Here is an 18,728-nt window from a genome sequence, read left to right on the forward strand (position 1 = left end):
AAACTTTCATTAGAAAAACAGATTGCTGGTGTGCATCTTGAGACAAAACAATGACACTGACATATTTTAAGATATGTCAGTTCAAGTTGCTTTCAGTTACAACAGCTCAAACATGCATTTTAGTCTTTGACCAGCTTAAGCCTTGTCTGTGAAACCGGGGGATAAAGTTGCAATTCTGACATTTTTCTTAGAATTGTGAGTTTATATCTCACAATTCGGACCTTATAACTTGCAAATCTGGCTTTATATCTGCACAATTTTGACTTTATATCATGCAATTCTGACTTTATTCTGACTTTTTTCATGCAATTCTGACTTTATATTAAGCAATTCTGACTTTACATCTCAAAATTCTGACTTTATATCTCACAATTCTGATTTTATAACTTGTAATTCTGAATTTATATCGCAAATCTGACTTTATAACTCGCATTTCTGACTTTATATCTCACAATTTTGACTTTATATCATGCAATTCTGACTTTATTCTGACTTTTTTCATGCAATTCTGACTTTATATTAAGCAATTCTGACTTTACATCTCAAAATTCTGACTTTATAACTTGCAATTCTGACTTTATTCTGACTTTATATCTCACAATTCTGATTTTATAACTCGTAATTCTGAATTTATATCGCAAATCTGACTTTATAACTCGCATTTCTGACTTTATATCTCACAATTTTGACTTTATATCATGCAATTCTGACTTTATTCTGACTTTATATCTCACAATTCTGATTTTATAACTCGTAATTCTGAATTTATATCGCAAATCTGACTTTATAACTCGCATTTCTGACTTTATATCACGCAATTCTGACTTTATAACTTGCAATTGTGAGAAAAAAGTAAGAATTGTGAGATAAAAAGTCGCAATTACCTATTTCATTGCAGAAAAAAGATTCCATATAGTTTTCTGCCTGCAGTAACTATAAATGAAATGTCATTTCGACGTTATGTATCAGACATTTACCACCTTGTGGAAGAAATGTGAATTGCCACTTATTCAGTCATCAAAGATTCAAGTATTGTTGTGCAGAAAAAAATGTTCTTACACTTGTCACTTTCTTGTTAAATTGTTCATAATGAATTGCTTGAGGAATACTAAGAAGGCTGATGTTTAACTTTAAAAAATGAATGAGGAGGAGGGTAGCGAATGAGGTATGCGTTTAAGGATTAATGGATAGCCCTGATGAATAATCCAGTATTGCTGTTCACCAGCATATGTTTTGCATGCAGGGACCAGCATGGGATACTGGTTTGCTGGTCACCATTATGGAACCAGCTACATTAGCTCAGTTTTGCAACCAACATGGAATTAATGCTGGTTTATTCTGTATTTTTCACATACTCTTGATCTAACGGGTTTGACCTCTTCTCTCTATGTGCATCTCCATACTCATGGCTGGGCTTCAGTGCTGGGTCATTGACTAAAACAGACACCCAGTTTTCACAGCATGCTGCTCTGACTGTTAAACAGTCACTGTAGGGAGAAAGCCATTGATTTTCTGTCACAGAAACACACAAACAGCATCATCTCAACGCCCTGATGACTGATGGACACTCTCGGGTGCCCTGAAGGCTGGTGTGCAGAATCATATACACCTGTATGTACACATACGCAAGAGTACACAGAAATGGATGTGTAATACTGCTCGATCATTTGGTGCCCCCACTATTATGATATCTGATTTACCATTTTCTCCTGTTACTGCAAACTGTGTCTAGAGGAGGAATCTTTTGTCTACTGAAAACCTCTGAAACACCAAACATATGATAATTTGACATTTTATGCCTGTGATGCAAACTGATCTATATTGACATTTGCTGTGAAATGTTACGCAAATATGGGCACAGTAAGACCATCCATATCAATGCAACTGTAGATTCAATTAATTTTCTCATGAATAAAACTGATCTTAACCCAAGATGACAACACATGACTTCAAGCCCCAAGCAAATTAGAGGTTGTTAAAACACTTAATAACTTGCAATTACTTTGATAAATTATGCCTATGGGCAAAGGCAACATGCCAAGACATAAAAGAAGAATTTGTGTGTGTGTGTGTGTGTGTGTGTTTGTGTGTGTGTGTGTGTGTGTGTATGTATAAATGTTGAATGAATGAGAAATATTTCTCAGGCTGCTAATGAAATAAGCAAATGTGTGACACTGACAGAACTCCTTTGTGCAAAAGGTCAGATTCCTGGTTATTTCAGGTTTTCGAGGAGTCTTCTCAAGAGTTAGACATATTAAGTTTGTTCACATCAGTGCTTTTGCTATAACCCAGAAATCCCTTATCATCATTTTGCTTTCCTTGCTTGGCTGCTGTTCTTCCACGCCTTCACAAACATTCAAAAAAGCCAGTAAAGATACTGGTGGGAAATGCTCCTAATCCAATCACAAGTTGTACCCAAGGCAAATACTTAGTGAGCTCACTATCAGGTGTTTTTCTTTAACAACATCTGCTACAAGGTCTTTGGGGGGTTGATTTTTGCTCTGAAACTGGATACTTCAGAGGCTGAGGGTTTGTCTCAACCAGCTCCCTATAGTTTAGTTGTCAGTGCACTGGCTAGGGAGCCATTCCTAGTGCTTTCCTATTGTCAGAATTATTCCAGGCTACTGAAATGTTCACCCCTTAGAAATCCTCAGAATGCACCATAAAAAACAATGAGCAATGCATCAGCTATTCACTTTGTTCTTAGAAATGTCATCCTGTCTTCAAAAAGTTCAAGTGTAGATGTATAGGAAAAGACTTGAAAAGAGATTATGTCTGTTTGGCATCTATTTAAAGTGATATACAGGAATTAAAGATTAAGAGAGCACATATATATATATATATATATATATATATATATATATATATATATATATATATATATATATATGGGGAGTGAAGGTTCTATCCAACAGACGAGCTGCTGTAGCTCAAATTGCTCAAGAAGTTAATGCTGGTTCTGATAGAAAGGTGTCAGAATACACAGTGCATCAGTTTGTTGCGTATGGAGCTGCATAGCTGCAGACCAGACAGGGTGCCCATGCTGACCCCTGTCCATCACCGAAAGTGAGCATCAGAACGGATATATTAGGCAGCAAGTGAACATTTTGTCCTCAAAGTTGATGTGTTAGAAGCAGGAAAAAAGGGCAAGCGTAAATATTTGAGCGAGTTTGACAAGGGCCAAATTGTGATGGCTAGACGACTGGGTCAGAGCATCTCCAAAACTGCAGCTCTTGTGGGGTGTTCCCGGTCTGCAGTGGTCAGTATCTATCAAAAGTGGACCAAGGAAGGAACAGTGGTGAACCGGCGACAGGGTCATGGGCGGCCAAGGCTAATTGATGCATGTGGGGAGCGAAGGCTGGCCTGTGTGGTCCGATCCAACAGACGAGCTACTGTAGCTCAAATTGCTCAAGAAGTTAATGCTGGTTCTGATAGAAAGGTGTCAGAATACACAGTGCATCAGTTTGTTGCGTATGGAGCTGCATAGCCGCAGACCAGACAGGGTGTCCATGCTGACCCCTGTCCACCGCCGAAAGAGCCAACAGTGGACACGTGAGCATCAGAACTGGACCACGGAGCAATGGAAGAAGTGGCCTGGTCTGATGAATCACATTTTCTTTTACATCACGTGGATGGTCGGGTGCGTGTGCGTCGCTTACCTGGGGAACACATGGCACCAGGATGCACTATGGGAAGAAGGCAAGCCGGCGGAGGCAGTGTGATGCTTTGGGCAATGTTCTGCTGGGAAACCTTGGGTCCTGCCATCCATGTGGATGTTACTTTGACATGTACCTCCTATCTAAGCATTGATGCAGACCATGTACACCCTTTCATGGAAACGGCATTCCCTGGTGGTTGTGGCCTCTTTCAGCAGGATAATGCTCCTGCCACAAAGCAAAAATGGTTCAGGAATGGTTTGAGGAGCACAACAACGAGTTTGAGGTGTTGACTTGGCCTCCAAATTCCCCAGATCTCAATCCAATCGAGCATCTGTGGGATGTGCTGAACAAACAAGTTCAATTAAAGGATCTGCTGCTAACATCTTGGTGTCAGATACCACAGCACACCTTCAGGGGTCTAGTGGAGTCCATGCCTCGACGGGTCAGGGCTGTTTTGGCAGCAAAAGTGGGACCAACACAATATTAGGAATGTGATCATAATGTTATGCCTTATCGGTGCATATATATGTACACTGTAAAAAATGAATGTGATTTTAACGGTAAAAAATATTGTAAAAACGCTATGGAAAAAAAAAAAGTAAATAGGTTAACAGTAAGTTCTTATTATATACAGGGAAAAACTATAAAAGCTCTTACCAGACATTTATGCTATTTTTACAGTAAAATACTGTAAAAAAAAAAAAAAAAAATTTGTAAGTAAAAAAGATAAAATCAATGTATAATTTACAGTCAAAATCTGTAAACTGATGTTCCCACAATTCCCTGTGTGACACTCCACATTTGAAAGTATTTTGTTTAAATAATCATGTTTCTTAATGTTATCAGTTATGTACATTTGGGTTTTATGTTACATATTCTGTTGTTTAATGAATGTTTATTGCATTATTTAAGTATTGTGGGTTACCATGATGGTGTTTTGTGTTTGCGTGAATGCAACTTATATATCAGTATATACTTCAGCTCGTGGGAAAGCTACTTGTGATGAGCTTTGATTCTTCATGTGGCTTTCCCTTTTACCACCTGCATTATTATGGTGTTTGTCAATATATGTTAAAGGTAATAAACAGATTGTAGTAGTGTGCATTGTTGAATTCACAGGTTTACATTCACATTTTCTTAAATTACAGTTTTATTCTGTAAAATTTACAGTTTGTTCTGTAAATGTGTTTACAGTTTTTCTGTATTTTTTACAAAATTATTCTGGCAACCACAGCTGCCAAAATAATTTTTTTTACAGTGTATACTTACTAACTATTAATAAGCAGTAAATTAGGAGTTTATTGAGGCAAAAGTCATAGTTAAATGTGAATATGTGTTCCCCAAAGTAAAGTGTGACCATATACTTTATTATATCTGTCAGCATCGGAGGCCTTTATCAACTTTTTTTTTTAGGAAGTTTGCAAAGGAAACTACCTTAAAATGACCTTGGTGCAATGCAACCCTAATAAATTTGAGAATTCAATTTTAAAAAGGAACCTAATCATGTCACAATAAGCAGCAAATTGCACAATGAACACAGGCGTTTAATTAGTGATTATGATTGCAGGGGGGATGAAGGCCAAACACCAGCAGCTAATTACAGAGAAACACAAGAAGCCCTGCAGCACTGCTCAATGGGAGAGTTTCACAAAAAACACATAGATAACAACAACAAAAAAACAATATGTAGATCAGAAGGAAATTATGTTAATTAAAAGTGATAAGCTTTTGATTAATAATGTGTTGATTAAATACAGGAATGAAATTCAGCAATTTGTAAGGTTTTTTGTGAGGGAGAACTGACCATTGTGTAGACTGGTTGAGTTTCTCTTTTACAATGAAGTAATGTTTTGGTTCGTTTTTTTGCCTACATGTTATTTCCTCAATGTTTGGGAATGTTATTGAATAGTTTGGGTCAGTTTGCATGTCGTCAGCATTATTTTCAGCCAACACAGCATTCAGAACTAGCAATGGATAGCTTTTCTCCCTGATTGAATGTTGGTTCATTATGCATCATTAAAAATATGCTTTGCATGCATAGCAGAGCATTCTCATGAGTCTTTCTACCAGTCTGTTTCTGAGCGGTCACCTAACACCATAGGTCAAAGTTCATGCGGTTTTTCAGCATCCTCACCATATAATATATGTGTTTCCTTTGTTTTTCAGGCTGGGTCTGTCAGCTTTAAAACAATATTTATAATTAATACATTTTAATATATTTTTGCAGTACAACTGATGATAAAGTGAGAGAACTAATAACATTTGAGGTGCGGGAACATCTTTTGGGCAGGTTCCTTATTGTTAGGACAAATGGTTTCAGTTGATTTAGTCAGAACACTCCATTATCTGGTGATAAACATCTATGGCAGTTTAAAAGAGAAGAAAGCAGGGTGAGTACAAAGAGGACAAAGTGTCTGGAAAGAACAGCTGTAAAGAGACGGCAAGTGAATGGATTTTATAAAACTTACTAAAAATTGACACTAAAAGTAACAGCAATGAGCAATCTCTATTAAATATTTAAAGGGTTAGTTCACCCAAAAAAAAAAATTCTGTTATTAATTACTCAGTCTCATGTCCAACCACTACAGGTGTAAAGGGCTAACACAGTCTCAAGACAATTTGTATCTATTTGGATTTATTGAAAATGTTTATGAATTTGGGTCCCACATTATATTAAATGTTTTTAACTACTATGTACTAACATTTCAATTAATAATTTGATACCATGCACTTACTGTGTACATACACTATAGATAAAAGTATTGGGATTTGGGACCAATATACTTTTGATTGGATTGATTTTTGACAAGATAGTCTGGTTCACAGTCTCTATTCCAGTTCATCCCAAAAATGTAGATTAGGTTGAGGTCAGGGCTCTGAGCGGGCCAGTCCAGTTCTTCCACACCATACTCATCCAATGATGGCGTTAATTGGAAGACTAATTAAAAAAATAAGTAAACAACTCAGCCAGTTAGATATCACTGCTTTGTGTCACATCAAAATCAAACTTGAAATGACATGAAAACATGATGACTGTGGGTTTTTTACTCAACAATCAGCTTGGTGAAATTAAAAGTACATCTTTGTGTTTGTGACCAGTGTGTACAAGCTTGATGACTGCTGAAAACAAGATGACTATTAAATAGAAAAGCTGAACATTAGCTCACATATAATTATATATTGTTTATTTAATGTAGAAATGCATAAAAACACTAACTTGATGAGATGTATACTTGGTTTTGATAAAAAGAAAATTTTACATAGTGTAAAAATACAAAATAGAATTGTATTTGGTCTCTCTTTTTTATGTAATGTTTATTTAACCAGGAAAATTAAGTGTAACAGGGACATAAATTTACTTCATACTTAACTTTTTCAAACAAATCATACACTTACATACAAATCAATTGGTCCCACTTTATATTAAGTGGCCTTAATTACTATGTACTTACATCAAAAAATAAGTACAAGGTACTTATTGGGTTCATATTGAATTGCAAAACACTTCTGCTGCTATTGAATTGGGATACGGGTAAGGTTAGGGAAAGCTTTGGTGGTATGGGTAGGTTTAAGGGTGGGTTAAGGTGTAAGGGATGGGTCAACTGTGTAATTATAAATGTAATTACAGAAATTAATTACAGATGTAATTACATGCAGGTGTTTTTCAAATATAAGTACAATGTAAAAACATGTATGTACACAAAAAGTGCATTGTATCAAATGATTAATTCAAATGTAAGTACATAGTAGTTAAGGCCACTAAATATAAAGTGGGACCAATCAATTTATACGAATTCATACAAAATTAAACACTCGTAAAATAGCTACTTTTTTGTGAAATCAGTTTGAAACTGCTTGTCCTGCTAGGAGATATAAATATCTATCTCACTCCACCCTTCAAAACAAAAGGAAAGTTTTAATCACCAAACATTTCCCAAACTGCTACGAACAAATTATAATAATAAATAAATAAAAATAATAAATAAATTACTCAGGAAACTGAGAAGACGTATAAGCTATAAATGATTTCAGTTCATAGAGAGGTGGGTTTTTTTGTTGTTGTTTTGTTTTTTTTGGTATGAGACTATTGATTTCTACCTTTTCTGCTCTGTGAGATCTGGCAGGGATTTGCAAACATCCCTCTAATTACTTTTAGTCTAAAACAGCAGAGTTCAAAAATGGAAGTTATATAAAAACTGTGCACATACATTGGCACACATCCACAAATATATGGTGAATATAGAATGAAGTACCACGAAAAAGATATAATGACTTCCATATGTAAATATGCATTGAATCCAACTCCAAGTCATTAATGTCATTAAAAACAGTACAGTTTAAGTAATAATATCGAGTGAGCATGATCACTCAAGGAATGATGCTGAGGTTAAAGGTCAGGTCTCATGAGGGACTAGAAGACAGGCTGAAGACAGCTTAAGAGCATCTGCATGTGGCCTGGAGTAGAAACTGAGCAAATTATATGAAAGGTCAGAAAGATCCCAGGGTAGATTGTGTCCAGTCAAAGCAAAGGCAGCCAGGGTAAGTCTGGTAAATGAGCTACCGTAATAGTCTCTGGAGCTCTGAAAGACAGGACGATTTGTATAAGATATAGTCAGGTAATTATGAGGAAATTTATTCTCCCAGACCAACATATGGCAGCATAACCAAGGGATAGACTGCAAAGGGAAACACCATCAGTAAGGTAAGCCAGATGCAGTCCCATCGGAACAGGAAAACAATGAGATGATGACAGGACAAAGCACTACAACTCTGATCCTTGCCCCATTCCAAACTAAAGACAAGCCATGGATAAAATGATAAGTTTGAAGCTCTTAGCACAGTGTGAATATCAGACATTATAATATATATTGTTCCACAAGAAGGCAGCACAATGACAAAGTGCTTTATTGAGGATTTGACCCCTGTAAGAATGAGAGCTTTTACTTTCACAGTAAAGCGTTGGCAAAGGACAGTAGAAAGAAAATGTGTTGCACACATCAGAAAAGCACTGATTTTAACTCTTTTATGCATGAATTATGAACCTCAGTTAGGATTTTTCCCCTGTGTTTTTATTGCTCTTAGGGCATGAAAAACAAGACTTGAAATGTAATTTTTTTTTTTACACATATTTTTCAAAGAGATTTCCAGATGTCCACTTGAGTGGAAAGTATGCGTTTATGGTTTAAAATGAAGAGGTACTATATTAAACAAACAGTTACAACACAGAAATATTGTGTGTATTTAACAAACCAATCAATAAAATTGTATAAAATCATGTGAAATAAAATATATACAAACAATATAAAAGCAAAATATTGCAAACGCAATTGAACTTCATACAAGTTAAACGTTGCATATCTTTGATGGAATCACGTTCTCATGTGATATCAGAGATCTCTACAACCTGTCAAGGTAAATTACAAGTAACGATATTTGATGTTACGAGTAAAGTAATTGTCACAGTTCCCTTGTCTCTAGAACTCCAATTCCCATGATCCTCCTGTTCTCCACACCTGCACTCACTTCCCTCGTCATCTCCCCATCATCACAGATCATCGTCACCTGGACTCCCTCGTCAGCACTCCCCATATAATGGACTCACTCCCTTCACTCCCTGTTGGATCTTGATGTTGTTTAAGTTGTACCTGTGTGTGTCTTCTCCTGCGTTTGTTCATTAAAGTACCTTAACTGTGGATGTCCGTATACGTTTCGTCTCTCTAACACCAGCGTACCATAACAGTAATGCATTACAAGTAACGTGCATTGCATAATCAGATTACTTTTTGATGTTACAAGTAAAGTAATGCATTACAAGTGCATTACAAGAGAGATCTCTACAACCTGTCAAGGTAAATTACAAGTAACGATATTTGATGTTACGAGTAAAGTAATGCATTACAAGTAATGTGCATTATGTAATCAGATTACTTTTTGATCTAACAAGTAATGCATTACCAGTAATGTGCATTATGTAATCAGATTACTTTTTGATCTAACAACAAGTAAAGTAATGCATTATAAGTAATGTGCATTACGTAATCAGATTACTTTTTGATCTAACAAGTAATGCATTACCAGTAATGTGCATTATGTAATCAGATTACTTTTTGATCTAACAACAAGTAAAGTAATGCATTATAAGTAATGTGCATTACGTAATCAGATTACTTTTTGATGTTACGGGTAAAGTAATGCATTACAATCAACATGTATTACATAATCAAATTACTTTTTGATCCAAGAAGTAATGCATTACCAGTAATGAGCATTATGCATAATGCTCATTACTGGTAATGCATTATAAGTAACGTGCATTACGTAATCAGATTACTTTTTGATGTTACAAGTAAAGTAATGCATTACAAGTAACGTGCATTACGTGATCGGATTGCTTGTTGATGTTACAAGTAAAGTAATGCATTACAAGTAACGTGCATTATGTGATCAGATTACTTTTTGATGTTACAAGTAATGCATTACAAGTAATGTGCATTACCTGATCAGATTACTTTTTGATGTTACAAGTAAAGAAATGCATTACAAATAAAGTAATGCATTACAAGTAACGTGCATTACGTGATCAGATTACTTTTTGATGTTACAAGTAATGCATTACAAGTAAAGTAATGCATTACAAGTAACGTGCATTACGTGACCAGATTACTTTTTGATGTTACAAGTAAAGTAATGCATTACCAGTAACATGCATTATGTAATCAGATTACTTTTTGATCTAACAAATAAAGTAATGCATTATAATTAACGTGCATAACGCGATCAGATTACTTTTTGATCTATCGAGTAAAGTAATGCATTATAAGTAATGTGCATTACGTAATCAGATTACTTTCTGATCTAATGAGTAAAGTAACTTTATTTAACTGTGATATGACTGATAATGTGATATTGCTTGATGCTACATTTTTTCCCTGCAAGAGTCTCATAGGATAGAAGGAATGGATGGATATTCCAGAGCAACTTTGGTATTTCTGACTGGCCATGGGCCATCTTGGTTTGGAGGGGAAAAAACTTCATACAACGGCTTGCCACTTGGTGGTAATGTACAGGATGATGCACTAGGGTCCACTGTAAAGGTTGATGTGCAATTATGCCATCAAAACCCATGCATACTGTATACAAGAAAATGCTTTTTGAATTGCTGTCCACTCTATGCATGAAAGGGTTAATATGTGCACCCAAGGCCCATTGGAAAACACACTTCCTTCACAAATCTGTCAGCAGACTTGTGTCTGTTAAAAGCATTCAGTTTGTTTAAGTGCTCAGAGCGTTCAGAGACAGGTGATGCATGAAAAAACAGATTGTATGCATCTTAATCTAAGAGGATTAATTAAACAACCTGACCTGTTCTCTCAGATCTTACGAGAAGACATTTGCTCTAATTCTACCAGCTTTCCACTTCATGCATGCTCATTTATGAAAAATTTGATTCAAATTTGTTCATTTTAAATAATATCCTGTTTTCATCTATCCCATCATCCCTCTCAACAACAGAGGAGCTTCTTATAAGGACCGCAGACCTTTCTGAACACTCAGAATTTAATTTACCAACAGAATTTTCAGAAAATGCTCTCTTCTTTTGCTTAAAAGGTTTTCTGATGGGTTAGATCACATGATTAGCAGAGTGAACATCTTTAAATAGGAGTAGATGTTTCCAAATTTCAAGAATTATTTCTCTGCTTCTCAATAAGGCTTTAAGTGTACATTAAGAGGATTTTAGTGTGCTGGAAAAGAACTTTAGGGTAGAAGATTATGCTGAAGATGCCAAGTCTGTGGAGTGGGGTGTTAAAATGCATTTAGGGTGCAGATTCTCTGAGCTTTTCACGAACACGGATTGCCGTTGAGTCTGACTGCAACAGTCAGATAAGTCTATAACGCAAGATAAGTCTAGAGGCTAATTGGTTGATATGTGTGCATGAATGCGAAACATCACACCGATCTTTCATATACCAATTTTACATCTTGCTCATCCAAATGTAAAAAACGTAATGCTTGTGTTGTGTATATTTAGTGCTAATGAATGTATTATTGATAGGTTAAGTTTTTAAATGAGGAGATTATTTAATATTTCATAAGCCATATGCACAGTTCTCAAAAAGTAGAGGGAATGTCACTAATTTGCGTTATGCAAGCTATTAGTTGAGCCGGTTTAACCTACGGCAGTCCTGCCTGCTGTAGAAAAGCAGACAATGCTCTGTAAGTTAGGCCCTTACGCATCACTGCTCTCTCACTCTCTCCGTCTCTCTCTTTAAGTGCTGTCACCACTTTAAAAACACATTATTTTCTCGTCAACGGACAGACGGACACAATTTATATTTCGCCATCTTCCTCCAACTGAGCCATTAGGAAGGGCAGTGAGGGGGCGAGGCAGGAACTACACTTAATGCTCCATTTTAAATCTTTTAAAGCTTGTGTTATGAAACAGTCAAGACAAGCCCTTTGTTCTTACCTCCTGCTAGTTTCATAAGGGTAACTGCTGAAGTACTTCATTAGATGCTTTAATTCCTCTAATGAAAAGTTAAACACAAAAGTTATGGCTGAAGATTTGATCGTACAGTATTTCATTATCCTGTAACATTCATTGACCCACAACAGATGCATGCAAGCACGTCCACATACATGCACATTTGAATGTATGCATGTGTGTGTGTGTGTGTGTGTGTTTGAGAGTGTTGTTAGTGGGGAAATCTGGCAAAACAGTGCCAAAAATGTTATAGCATGGCTCATTAGATTCAATTATAGCTGCATTTTAACCAATTAAAGCCCACTGACTTATCACAGTAACATAAACAATTGATGTTAGCTATCAAAGTATGTGACTTACAAAGCAAATGATGCCTGTGACCTAAATCAAAATGTTACTGCAGACAGGGGCAGGGGTATGATGTTTCTGCTAATCATAATGAACCACTGAATATAGGATTAGAACTGATGGATAAACAAACTGCCAGTGGGACAATATAAAAGCCTTGCTAAAATGTTCACTGTTGCAGAAATGTCCTCAGATAACACAGTCTTATTAACATAAAAGGCCAATTAATGAAGGAATATGTCTAAAACTATTGCACAGACTTGAAAAACTGTTTTTCTTTCTTTAAATACAAATCATATATCGAAGATAATAAGAGTGGTGTGATGTGACATGTTTTGTGTGTTTACTGTGTAATACTTAAAGGGGACCTATAATGCCCCTTTTACAAGATGTAATATAAGTCTCTGGTGTCTCCAGAATGTGTTTGTGAAGTTTCAGCTCAAAATACCCCACAGATAATTTTTGCCCCTATTTGGGCGCGAGCAAAAACACATCATTTTTGTTTGGGCCCTTTAAATGCAAATGAGCTGCCAGCCCCCTTTCCAGAAAAGGGCGGAGCTTTAACAGCTCGTGCTTCGGTTGCTCAACAACAACAAAGCTGGAGAATCTCACGCAGCCAAAATGAGGATTGTCAGTAACGGTGTTCAGCCTTACATTAAAAAAGTCAAAAAATCTCTTATAAATGTTTATATTGTCCTTAAAATTTATTTTAGTAAATAAAAACAACAAGTGCTATATATGTTATTCCCTTGATATATATAGAACCCCACTGAACCTTTATAAAAATATATATAAAAGGTTAAAGGGATAGTATATATAAGGCTGCATTTATTTATTTTATTTAAAAAAAAGAATTAATGTGAAATATTATGACAATTTTAAATAACTTTTTTATCAGTCATTACTCCAGTCTTCAGTGTCACATGATCCATCAGAAATCATTCCAATATGCTGATTTGCTGCTCAAGAAACTATTTTAGGCATTTTGATGAATAAAACGTTCAAAACAACAGAATTTATTTGAAATAGAAATCTTTTGTAACATTATAATTGACTTTACTGCCACTTTTGATCAATTTAATGCATCCTTTCTGAATAAAAGAATTCATTTCTTTAAAAAAAAAAACTTACTGACCTCTAACTTTATAAATATACTGTTATACCCCCCACATTCTCATTCAGACTTTATTCATTTCATTTATTTCCTCTCATGGTGGATTTACTTTCTATTATCAGAACATAAGCAGAAGAATAGAACTCGGCATGAAAACTACAAAGCCTGAGACTCTAATTAAAATTCAGACTGAGCCATGGAAACTAAAATCCTTACAACTCAGAACTTTGACAGGGACCACTGACGAAACTGGAGGGCTGAGTTAAGCACTAAAGACTAAAGTTATTTACACCGAAAAGAAGATAATCACGCCTGACACCTTCAGATCTCTAATCAAAGTGAAAGAGATTGTAAATATCCTGATAAGAGAAGATTCTCCACCCAACTTCACACACCCTGAAGCTGTCAGATTAAGTGAGTTTGCGAAGAAATGTGCTTATAAGAAGGGCAGAAAAAGCTATCTCATCAAAAGAGGACAGTGAACCCAAATGAGGTCCACTGTACTAAGCCAAATGCTAATAGATTTACAGGCTTAAGATGTTAGCTCATGTGAACTTAGTTTATGTGAACAAAAAATAAATTAATAAATAAAAAAGAAGATGAAGAGTGCTGATATCTCAAAACTTAACTGGGTTGCAGATCATTTTTGGTTCCAAGGGGAAACTAAAGGGAAGAATGCTAATGTTACGTACAGTATCCAAGAGCACTGATACTTAATGTGCATACCAAGATCCCAGGATTCATGCAGTAATGTTGAGGTTTAACCTTAAACGATCTTTTGTATAAGGCATAATGGCATTTATTTGCTATTCCCTTGATTCTCATATGAATGTTACATTTATAAGGGGGTTTTATTTAACATCTGCCTTATATGACATGATACACTCTTAGAAAAAACAAGCGCAGTGTCTTAAATGATTGCATAATTCATGTTTAACTGGTTATTTAATTATTTATTTATTTTACTAAAGTATAATTATTTATTTATTTTACAAAGCTGCGTAATTCATAATTATTTAATTAAAACTAAATCCATAAAATGATCCCATGATTCCCATGGGAAGCTCTAAAAGGTTTTATACAATAAGATGTCTGACAAAAGAATCCTTTAAAGGGTTAGTTCACACAAAAATGAAATTTTTGTCATTAAATCCTCACCCTCATGTCGTTCCACACCTGTAAGACCTTCGTTCATCTTCAGAACACAAATTAAGATATTTTTGATGAAATCGATGGCTCATTGAGGCCTCCATTGACAGTAAGTTAATTAACACTTTCAAAAAATGCTCAGAAAGCTACTAAAGACATATTAAAAACAGTTCATGTGACTACAGTGGTTCAACCTTAATGTTATGAAGCGACAGTGTTTCAAATGGTTCACGTGACTTTGGCAGTTTGATACACGCTCTGAACCACTGATTCGAAACAAAAGATTCGTAAAGCTTCGAAGCTTCATTACGCAGTGTTTTGAAATCGCTAGATCACTAGATATTGTTGAATAAAGTCGTTATTTTGTTTTTTTGGTGCACAAAAAGTATTCTCGTCACTTCATAACATTAAGGTTGAACCACTGTAGTCACATGAACTGATTTAAATATGTGTTACGTCTTTAAATGCATCAGTACTAAAACCTCAATTTTATGAAGCGACGCAAGTGCTTTGTGTGTGCAAAAAAACATAATTTACCACTTTATTTTAATCTCCAATGCATACACGCAACAACATCTGCTCTCGCGTCAACACAACATGTATGCGTCGTGGTGCTCTCGTGAAATCCTGAGCATGCATGTTGTGCTGAAGCGTGACGAAGCAGTCACACCACACTTTTTGTTCCATTGATTTCCATTCATACTCGTACGAATGTAAGAGCAGAAACACAAGCTCATGTGAAGATGTCTCGCATTTCTCTGCGTTCCAAAGTTTAAGTTTGGTGACCTCTAACTTGTGAATTCATATTGCGTGAAGCTGTGTGACCAACAGAAGACTGATAAGTCACAGCGTGACCTCGTAGCTGAATTAAAAGAGGCTTGTTCGAGATGCATCAGTGTATGACATCAAGTACCGCGAGAGCGATTCAAAAGGATAAGGAGTCGTATGAACTCCAAAACGCTTTCGCGGTACTTTGAGATCATACGCCGATCGGTCTGCACAGTGCCGATGCAACTCGAACAAGCCTAAGAACATAAATTTAAAAGTGCAGCATTGGAGGAAAGTGGGGAAGATTGTATGATCTTACATTTTGGATTTATTATTATTTGTTATGTGTTGAATTTATGTTTGTAAAAACATGCTACAGTATGTGAAGTCATATCACGACCCTGTGTCCGAAGAGATTTCTTATGCTCAAAATCTGCATCTGAAATCGTGTACTGTTGAGTAGGTACTACATTTGAATTTAAATTTACTTCACGACCGTTGAAAGTATGTTCTATCAAAGACTATAGAATAACACAAGACATGTCACTCGTATTGTTTTGAATGGGAGAAAGTGTAACGCGCAATATGGCGGAATAAGTCCCGCCTTCAAAACAAGAGCCAATCGCCGACTGGTAAAGTCATCATGTCACTGCAGCGGCCGTTAGAAGCACTGGTTTCTATAGAAACAGTCAGACGCGCGCTTCCGAAATGAGACGCGCATTTAGGTCTGCGCATGCGCATTAGCTTGATCCAGCCTAAAAAATAGTTTTTTTGTCATGATTCGAGCGTTTGGAGAAAAAAAAATTATGAGACAGTTGTTGTCAAATTTCATTGGTGATTTCAAATATGAAATTTAATCGAAAGCTTGGCAAACAGCTTTGGAGAATTTGATGTTTCCCCATTCAAAGAGATAGGAGCTGCATGGATGCCCAGGATGCCCGAGAGGCGTTTCAAAGATGGCCGCCGAGTGAAATGACTTGTCTTAAAGGGACTTTGGTTCTATATACAGTAGAACGAATGCGTGTAGTATGAATGAATTCGGACGTACTACATCAGCCGTGTTGTTACTGTCACATGACCTACCATCATCAGTTACGTCCCTTCAACTCCATTCACAAATCCTCTCCTGTGGCCTCACGGGAGAGTAAATTGTCCATCGTATGTGTACTTCAGAATCTCGTCGGAAGTAGTAAGTCATCCGGGTACTTTTCGCCTACTGTTTTACGGACATAATACTATGTTCGCATATTGTTTTTTGCATACTATATAGTAGAGTTGAGTTAGTGTTATCAGTTTTGACTAGTCAAAATTATATTTTCAGTTATTAGAATTGTGCCTGCTTCTGGTCGAATTATATAATTGTTTTTAATTAGTTTATTGTTTTCAGTACTCTCTGCACATAGGCCTACATGTCTCACCCTGGTATCACTGGCTCTGTAACATAGCCTACTTAGGCTAACTCTGAGTTGTTATGCATTTAAAGCCACTCTCTCTTTTTCCATGGAGTTTTTCTCAACAAACATGCACACATAACCACCACCACCAGGCTATTATTATTATATGTATATATTTTATAATCTGACATGAAAAGGCTTTAAACAAGAACACAGAACTCTATTTCCAAACTGTAGTGTGTCTGAGGAGAGTCAGTGTAAAGATAAAGCTGCAAGAATCCGTTCACAAAGGAGTCATTAAACCTCCTCTGACCCGCTCCACTCTGTGAATAATCAACATGTTTACGGAGGAAGGAGAAGGTTGTCACCTTTCTGAATTACATATTATATGTATAGCAAAGAAGCATTATTTCAAATGTAGAAGGTACTCTCCGGTTTATTCTAAAGGATGAAAAAACTGCAGAATCCAATCTTCTGTCAGAGCTAATGCAAGCCTACACACAAAGAATTGGTCTTCCGATGCTTGGTTATTTCCATGTATTCTGACTGAACATAATTCTGGTGCAGAATTACTCAAAAAATCAGACTCAATAATATGTCAATAAAATGAACTGCCACAACCAGTGGTGCAATGTCCATGATTCACTATAGGTGGACCCTATTTGGGCGACATATTTTATATTTTTAAACCATAGATGCAGAAAATCCCACTATATTTATCTATGACATTTGCATATGTTTGGAGGCTATTATGTGGATAAAAGATGGAAATCCTCTACATTTTGAACTGGAACCTCCTTCACCCCTTGAAATTCACTCACATTTTTTGTGTTGAACCATGCATGGAAGTGACATAGGGTAGGAAGGTAAAGTGCATACACTCTTAAAGCGCCCCTATAATGCTGTTTAAACCTAATTTTGTTTTGGATTGGTCTTAGTCTGTTGAGATTCGTCTACCGCTTAGAGCGCGTGTTGGAAACGAACCATATATCTGAATTTCAGCTCCAGACTCTTCCTCAGCACTTGAATACACAGTAACAAAAACAGTAACAATGGCATCGGTTTTACCGTATCAATTCCAGCATGCGTCCTCATTCTTTGGAAGTGCATGCAAAGTGGATTTGCAGTGCAGAAAACAGCATCTTCTCAACATGTCGACAACACAACATATTGCTATCAGCTACAACTACAGTGTTTGGTGGTTGGTCAAATTATAAATAGCCATTGTTCATGGGCAGCCAATTCATTTCACATTTATTTGTATAGCGCTTTTAACAATACATATCATTTCAAAGCAGCTTTACAGAAAACGCATGTGTCTGCATTACATTTTAGAGTAATTTGTTATCAAAGGTGACTATATCCAAGTAATCTCCATATGTCAGAAATGTATAGTTCTAAGATTATACAAACCTTTAAAAACGCAGTCTTTTTTATGACATTTTTTTTTCCTTCAATTTTCAAATATTTTATTTGTTTCAAATAAATGTTTGGTCACAATTTAGATTAGGGTCCAATTCTCACTATTAACTAACTATTGCCTCAATAAACTCCTAATTACTGCTTATTAGTTAATTAGGTAGTTGTTGGAACTGGAAAGCATTATGGGATGTACCATGCAGAATAAGGCATTAATATGAGCTTTATAAGTACTAATAAACATTTTAAACTCCAAATTTAACTCACTCTGAAATTAATATTCAATGGAATAAACACTGAAGATAAGCAGACAGGATGTCAATTCATTAAGCAATAAGGCGATAAGCTGGTTTCCTCACAAAAGCTGTTTATTCAGCATATTAAAGCCTCTCAAA

The sequence above is a fragment of the Megalobrama amblycephala genome, linkage group LG8, assembly GCF_018812025.1.
Source record: "Megalobrama amblycephala isolate DHTTF-2021 linkage group LG8, ASM1881202v1, whole genome shotgun sequence".
Taxonomy (NCBI): domain Eukaryota; kingdom Metazoa; phylum Chordata; class Actinopteri; order Cypriniformes; family Xenocyprididae; genus Megalobrama; species Megalobrama amblycephala.